The sequence below is a fragment of the Eptesicus fuscus genome, chromosome 14 (genome assembly GCF_027574615.1).
Source record: "Eptesicus fuscus isolate TK198812 chromosome 14, DD_ASM_mEF_20220401, whole genome shotgun sequence".
NCBI classification, from domain to species: Eukaryota; Metazoa; Chordata; class Mammalia; order Chiroptera; family Vespertilionidae; genus Eptesicus; species Eptesicus fuscus.
Window position 1 is genome coordinate 62,234,303 of NC_072486.1, and position 7,716 is coordinate 62,242,018.

At 41.8% G+C, this 7,716-nt stretch overlaps 1 pseudogene; it reads left to right on the top strand.

Moving 5' to 3' along the window:
• The first annotated feature begins 395 nt into the window (after positions 1–395).
• On the top strand, positions 396–2,334 carry LOC129151390 (RNA-binding protein 34-like; annotated as a pseudogene).
• Positions 2,335–7,716: the final 5,382 nt, after the last annotated feature.

The window sequence follows — 7,716 nt, forward strand, 5'->3', positions numbered from 1 at the left end:
GAGAGGAAGGGAGAGGGATAGAGAGCTAGAAACATCGATGAGAGAGAAACATCGACCAGCTGCCTCCTGCACACTCCCCACTGGGGATGTGCCCGCAACCAATGTACATGCCCTTGACCGGAATCGAACCTGGGACCTTTTAGTCCGAAGACCAACGCTCTATCCACTGAGCCAAACCGGTTTTGGCCACTTTTAAAAACTCTTACCAACAAAATAGTAAAGAAGGGAGCACTCCCCACTCATTCCATGAGGGCAATAGCATCATGACACCAAAACCGGACAAAGACATCACAAGAAAAGGAAAAGAGAACTTACACAATTTTTTATGTCGATTATACTAGTATCTCAATAAAACCTTTTTCAGGGAAGTTGCCTGGACCCAGACATACAGGCTCATGTGCTGCAGCTCTGGGAGGTCTCCGGCTGAGAATGGCCCCCAAAGGAAGCAGGATGAGGAGGAAGAAAGTGCATCCCAAACTCAAAGACCGCTTTTGCAAGAATCTGCAAAAAAGCCTGAGTGAAAAAGCAACTTTTGGATGCAGACAGACATGTGGCCAACAGCGCTCTAGCAAGTGCTGATTTAGAAGAATGAATTCACCAGAAACAAGAGCAGAAAAGGGAAAATTCTTAAGCAGATAAAAAAATTACTTGATGGCCCTGCCCATGTGGCTCAGTGGTCGAGTATCAACATATGAACCAGGAGGTCACGGTTCGATTCCCAGTCAGGGCACATGCCCAGGTTGCGGACTCGATTCCCAGTACGGGGTGTGCAGGAAGCAGCCGATCAATGATTCTCATCATTGATGTTTCTATCTCTCCCTCCCTCTGAAATCAATAAAAATATATGTATTTTTAAAAGTACTGGATGATGTATATCACACAGTTTTCAATCAAAAGAAGAAAATTCAAATCAACCAAGAAGAGAGATTAAAGAATGAGAGAACTGTGTGGCTAACTTTCCTGTCACATGTACTAGTAATAAGAAGAGCTAAAGTCATTTTTTAACAAGTATGGACCAATAGAATCTGTACAGTTTTGTTCTGTGATTCCAGCAGAGGGAACTATATCCAAAAATTTGGCTGTAGTAAAACATAAAATTCATCCTGATCAGAAAAATATAAATGCTTATGTTACAGAAAACCGGAGAAGAACCAAGCAACGCTTAGAGAGATGGAGTTACATTTATTATGCGCGGGCCCAGAGGAAAATGTCTCTCAAATTCTGGGCCCCAACATGGAGGAACTTTCCCTGTTTATATGTTTTTACCTTCTTTGTCTCCCAAATATGGGGTGTTTCCGGCCCCCTTTGCAAGTTCTTTTTTTTTTTTTTTTTTTTTAATATATTTTATTGATTTTTTACAGAGAGGAAGAGAGAGGGATAGAGAGTTAGAAACATCGATGAGAGAGAAACATCGACCAGCTGCCTCCTGCACACCCCTTCCTGGGGACGTGCCCGCAACCAAGGTACATGCCCTTGACTGGAATCGAACCCGGGACCTTTGAGTCCGCAGGCCAACGCTCTATCCACTGAGCCAAACCGGTTTCGGCCCTTTGCAAGTTCTTAAAGAGCCCGTATGTGCTGGGGCCTTGAGACCTCAACCAAAGGCCTGGCCTGGTGCCAGCACTGATAACTTCATCCGGGGAAGGTTTAATGGCCTCTCTGAAGTGGGAGTAGTCTTATTTTCCTTATTATTTAAGCAAGCAAGCAAGCATTTACAGAAGCCAAATAGCAGAGTTAAAATTTCAAACAGCAGTTTTTATATAAGATGGATGCTTCACTTATGTTGTGTTTAAGGAGGAGAGAGCGGCTACTAAAGCGTTGAACAGAAATGGGGCCCAGATTGCTGATGGATTTCGTGTGAGAGCTGATCCAGCATCGGAGACCTCACCTAGGGACAGCGATCAGTGTTTGTGGGGAATCTCCCGGGAAGGCTGTGGCTGGGGACCACTGTTCGGACTGTGGGAACTTCGTGGCGGCAGGATCACAAGAGGCCAGCTGACAGGGTCGGCAGAGGGCTCGGCTCGTCCTGCTCTGAAGTGAAATAATCCTGCACTGATGGGAAGAAAACGCAGGCATGTGCCCTCTTAATAAAGAAAACTTAAACCCCCAGTTAGAAGAATGTCAGTAAATCTAAGAAGAGACTCAATTTTACTTCAAAATATGTCGAACATTCTAAAAATGTATTTATTGAAGAAAAAGCTGTTTTCAACAAAAAGAAAAAGAAGAGAAGAAAGGTGGATGGACTAAGAAACAGAAAAACAACAACACAGAAGTAACATTTCAAAGCTTTATTTTTCCCCACTGAATACTGGTTATAAAAATGTGGTGAAACTGCCCCCCCCAAAAAAAAAATTTTTTTTAAGATGAAAGACAATCCATAGAATGAAAAAAAAAAATTCACAAATTATATATCTGATAGGGGACTAGTGTCCAGAATATATAAATAACTATTACAATTCAACAATAAACAGACAACCCTATTTTTATTTATTTTTAAAATATTTTTATTGATTTCAGAGAGGAAGGGAGATGGAGAGAGAGATAGAAACATCAATGATGAGGGAGAATCACTGATTGGCTGGCTGCCTCCTGCACGTCCCACACTGGGGATCAAGCCCGCAACCCGGGCACGTGCCCTGACCGGGAATCGAACCCTGAACTCCTGTTTCATAGGTCGATGCTCAGCTACTGAGCTACACCAGCTGGGCAAGACAATCCAATTTTCAAATGGGCAAAAGGTTTTAATAGACATTTATCCAAAGAAGACATAAGAATGGTCAATAAGCACATGAAAAGATGCTCAACAGGAATCGTTAGGGAAATGAAAATCCAAACCATAATGAGATACCACTTCTCACGCCCACTGGAACTGCTATAATAAAAAACGACGAGCAATGACTAGTGTTGACAAGGATGTGGATAAATGGGAACGCTCATACCTTGCTGGTGGGAATGTAAAACGGTGCAGTCACTTAGGAAAAACAGTTTTCCAATTCCTCAAAAGGTGAAGCACAGAATTTCCATGATTCAGCAACTCTAATCCTAGGAATATGTGCTCAGGAGAATTGAAAACATGTTCACAAAAAACCTTTTCACGAATGTCCGTAGCAGCATTATTGATAATAGCCCCAACGCAGAAACAGCTCAAATGTCCATCAGCTGATGAAAGGATGAACAAGATGTGGTTTATACAGTACAATGGAATCGTATTCAATCTTAAAAAGGGAGGAAATGCTGACATCCGTGTGTGATAACATGGATGAACCTAAAGACATTATGCTGCCCTGGTCGGGGTGGCTTGGTTGGTTGGGTGTTGTCCCGTGCACCAAAAGGTTGCTGGTTCGATTCCCAGGCAGGGCACATGCCCAGGTTATGGGCTCAATCCCCAGTAGGGGGCGTGCAGGAGGCAGCCAGTCGATGTTCTGCTCAAATATCGATGTTTCTCTTTCTTTCTCCCTCTCTCTCTAAAATTCAATAAAAGTATTTTAAAAACATTATGCTATGTGAAATAAGTCAGACACAAAAGGCCACATGTTGTAAGTGAAGTGTCCAGAATAGTCAGATCCATAGAAACAGATAGTAGATTAGTAATTGCCAGAGACCAGGTTGAGGGAGGAGTAGAAAATGACTCCCAATGGGTAACAGGTTTCTTTTCGGGGTGATGAAAGTGTTCTAAAATTAGATACTGGTCATAGTTGCATGGTAACTATGAATATAGTAATAACCACTGGAATGTATGCTTTAAAAGGGTGAACTTCATGGACTGTGAATTATATCTCAAAAAAAGCTGTTATAAAATAGTTTTAGAAATCTCTCTCTTAATGACAGAAATGGGCTGTTTTTGTTTGTTTTGCAATTATTTTTAAAATTTTTGTGTTGATTTCAGAGAGGAAGTGAGGAGAGATAAACACATTAATGGTGAGAGAGAATCATTGATCCGCTGCCTCCTGCATGCCCCAAGTCTGAAACCTGGGGAGTCGACCTGTGACCTCCTGGTTCACAGGAGGATGCTCCACCATGGAGCCACGTCAGCTGGGCTTGCAATTATTTTTTATATCCATGGTTTTAGGACAGAATTCAGGAATAATTGTTCCTATTTTTCATGTTTAGAGATGTAAGCACTGAGAAACTTTGTTCACATAGATTAGGAGATGGGAACAGCAAGCATTTTGATACAATTTCAATCAAATCTTTGAATTCTTCCTGAATTATAGCCAAAATCATAGAGTAATCTTTCATCACAAATTATTTTTAATGATTTACCTGCTGACAAATCTATTCAGTTCTACTCTAATTTGCTTAAAGTAAAGAATTGGAAGTCACCTTGAGACAGGCCAGGAAGCCAGGACCAGTGGAATGGGAAAATGGAGACAGACAGCTGAACAAACGGGCAGAGAAATTTACAGCAATACCGAAGGCACCTCCCTAGAAATCACATCCAGGCCTCAGTTGTGTTTCAGCTCCAGACCCAGAAAAGCAGCAAAACCAGGTGGGAGACACCAGGACCAGCTTTGATGACTGAGGACCCCCTGCCCTGCCACTGACCAATCAGTGAAGACCACGGCCCTGGAGGCCCACACCCAGAAAACTGATGACTATTCTGCTGAAACCCTCCCCTGAGGCCTTCCCTAGGATTCCCGCCTGCAAGAAAAAAAGAAAAGCCTTAAGACAAAGGACCAGAGGGTGCTCTCCCTCTGGGGAGCACCCCCACATCCCTGCCATTTCCTTTCCCCCTTTTCCCCCCACTTCTTTCCCCACGGGCATGCATCTCCTAAACTCTAAAGGTTCAATTCCTGGTCAGGGCACATACCTAGGTTGTGGGTTCAATCCCCAGTCAGGGCACATACAGAAGACAAACCAATTGATGTTTCTCTCTCTCTCTCCAAAAAGCAATAAAAATACATCCTCATGGGGATTAAAATAATAACAACAGTGATAATAATAATAGTAATAATAATAATTCATGAGGGAATAAGAAGGATGGTAACTGGTTCAAATGAGAATTTGAGGAATGAAGATTTATAGTCAGTCAGTCAAAAGGATGCTGAAGATCATTTGCTAAGTTAGGAACAAAACTGCTTAATATCTTACAGGGCATTTGTCACTCTCCTGAGCAAAAATCTGCAAGTTAACAAGTACCTAGCAAGTCCGGCCCCTAATCAACAGTGAGTCACTCAAATACAGATACATCCTCGGGGGAATGAGCAGTCCTTGGTCCTGCCACCCTCTGCTCCGATATAACATTGAAATGACACCAGCCGTCCTTTCCCCTGATCTCCATGTTTTGGGTAATTTGTCCTTACACTCATTGTTTAATTTGTCTGTGCTACTAAAATGTTACCATTTGAAGAATATGATAAAAAGACATAGGATTCCTTCAGTAAACATGTGCTCATGTGTGTTTCACATTCTGCTGTTAGGCTTTAAGGAATAATAAAAAATAAGTCTGTATTAGAAAATGAGAAATAATGCCAATAGTTTTGTTAGACATCAAGATCAAACTTTTCCAATAATGTTAATGAAAGAGAAAAGCATAAGAACTAATTGGTCTGTCAGCTGGCAAATAATTTTATTTTTGTTTAAATAAAGAGAAAAAATTAAACATTTTATTAATTAAATAAAATAAGAATTAATTATAATGTAAATGAAATATTACATATTTACAAGTAATACTTTATTACATACTTGATAAGGTAGTGTGTGTGTATGTGTGTGTATATATTTTTTTTTAATTTTTTTTTTTTTTTATTGTCTGGCCAGGTGGCTCATTAGTTGAGCATCAACCTATGAACCAGAAGATCATGATTCAATTCCCGGTCAGGGCACATGCCCAGGTTGCAGTCTCAATCCCCAGTGTGGGGCGTGCAGGAGGCAGCTGATCAATGGTTCTCTTTCATCATCAATGTTTCTATCTCTCTCTCCTTCTCCCTTCCTCTCTGAAACCAGTAAAAATATATTTTAAAAATTATATATATATATATATATATTCATAGGTCAACACTCAACCACTGAGCCATGCTGGCCGGACGATAAGGTAGATTTTTTAAATATCTTATTGAATAAAGCACTCTTTAATTTGACAAAAGCATCATGTATAATTTTTTTAATGTATTTTATAGTTCCCCCAAAATCTGCCATTACACTTAGAAGAATGTGCCGCGAACTTGTATTGCTCCATTTCTTTTAGGACGATGTCCTGAGACAGGGTTTATGCTGAGAACGGGCCCGAGACTCGCCTGAGAGTAGTTCCTTGCTCTTCACTGAGGTGCGGCAGGGGAGCTGCTGTTTACACTCAGAATGTACTCCTAAGGCTGGCTTTGCCTTGGCCCTCGCGGGAGCTTTTCTCAAGAGCAGTAACACCAGTTAGTTAGGAGAGCTGAAATGTCATCACCACGCCCCTTGCTACAATACACCAGATTCTGCAACCCCAACAAGGACCAAAATACAGTCTTCATCGCCTGCTCCAGCCTTAACCGACACACGTTTGGCAAAGGAAGACCCAGAGCCAGACGACGGGATCCGGGCCCTAATTAAGCTCAGGGGAGGCTTTCCCTAAACCAGATTTTCAAACTGTGCCTTTGTTTGCACCCCTGGAGGTTTTCATATCCAGAGGCAATGCACCTTAAAACCACAGTTGGAGCCCCCCAATGGTAAAGTGGGCATGGGAAATACCTTTTTAAAAAACGTGTTCAGCCCTAGCCGGTTTGGCTCAGTGGATAGAGCGTCGGCCTGCGGACTGAAGGGTCCCGGGTTCGATTCCAGTCAAGGGCATGTACCTCTGTTGCAAGCTCAATCCCTGGCCCTGGTCGGGGCACGTGTGGGAGGCAGCCAATCCATGTGTTTCTCTCACATCGATGTTTCTCTGTGTCTCTCTCCCTTCCTTCCACTCTCTCTGAAAATCAATGGAAAAATATCTTCAGGTGAGGATTAACCAAAAATAAAATTAAAATTAAAAAAAGATGTTCATATTGATTTTAGAGAGAGAGGAAGGAAGAGAGAGAAAAACATCAATTCATTGCCTCTTGCAAGCAACCCAATGTGGATTGAACCCACAACTTGGTGTGTGCCGTGACCAGGAATCAAAACAGCAACCTTTTGGTGCAACCAACTGAGCCACACTGACCTGGATGTGGGGGGGTGGGGGATGAAGAAGAGTTAAGGATGAAGCGTGAACCTCCACTGGAGGAACTGGGTAGTGAGGGGTAGCAAGGATTCCACCTCCTGAGACCGGAGGTGGGGAGGAGGGGGTTGAGGAGGAAAGGAAAGGATGAGCTTGAGAGGATCATCAGCAAGTGAAAATGTCAAGTAGGAAGTTGTGTAAATGAGGCTGGTGTTCAGGGTGGAAACATCCAATTTGGGAGACAGGGGCACATAGATAAAAATATTAAAAACCCATGGTACCGAATGAGGTGACTTTGGGAGAGATGTGGATAGAGACTCTCCTTACCTACTTACTTGTTTCTAAAACTTTACTTTATATTAAATATCCATGTTCATTAGTTTTGCTTCATTTATAGTTGCTTCTATTTTTCTTGGCACCATATTATTTAAAATACTGTTGCTTTCTTCTACATTCTGATGGTGTAACACCTTGTCTCAGGCTGGACTACCATTTTTTCATAATAAAGTCTGAACATTTTATTGCCTATTTATGTCTTCAAACAAATTGTAGGAGCAATTTGTCAAGATTAAAATAACTGTTGAGAATTTTCATAA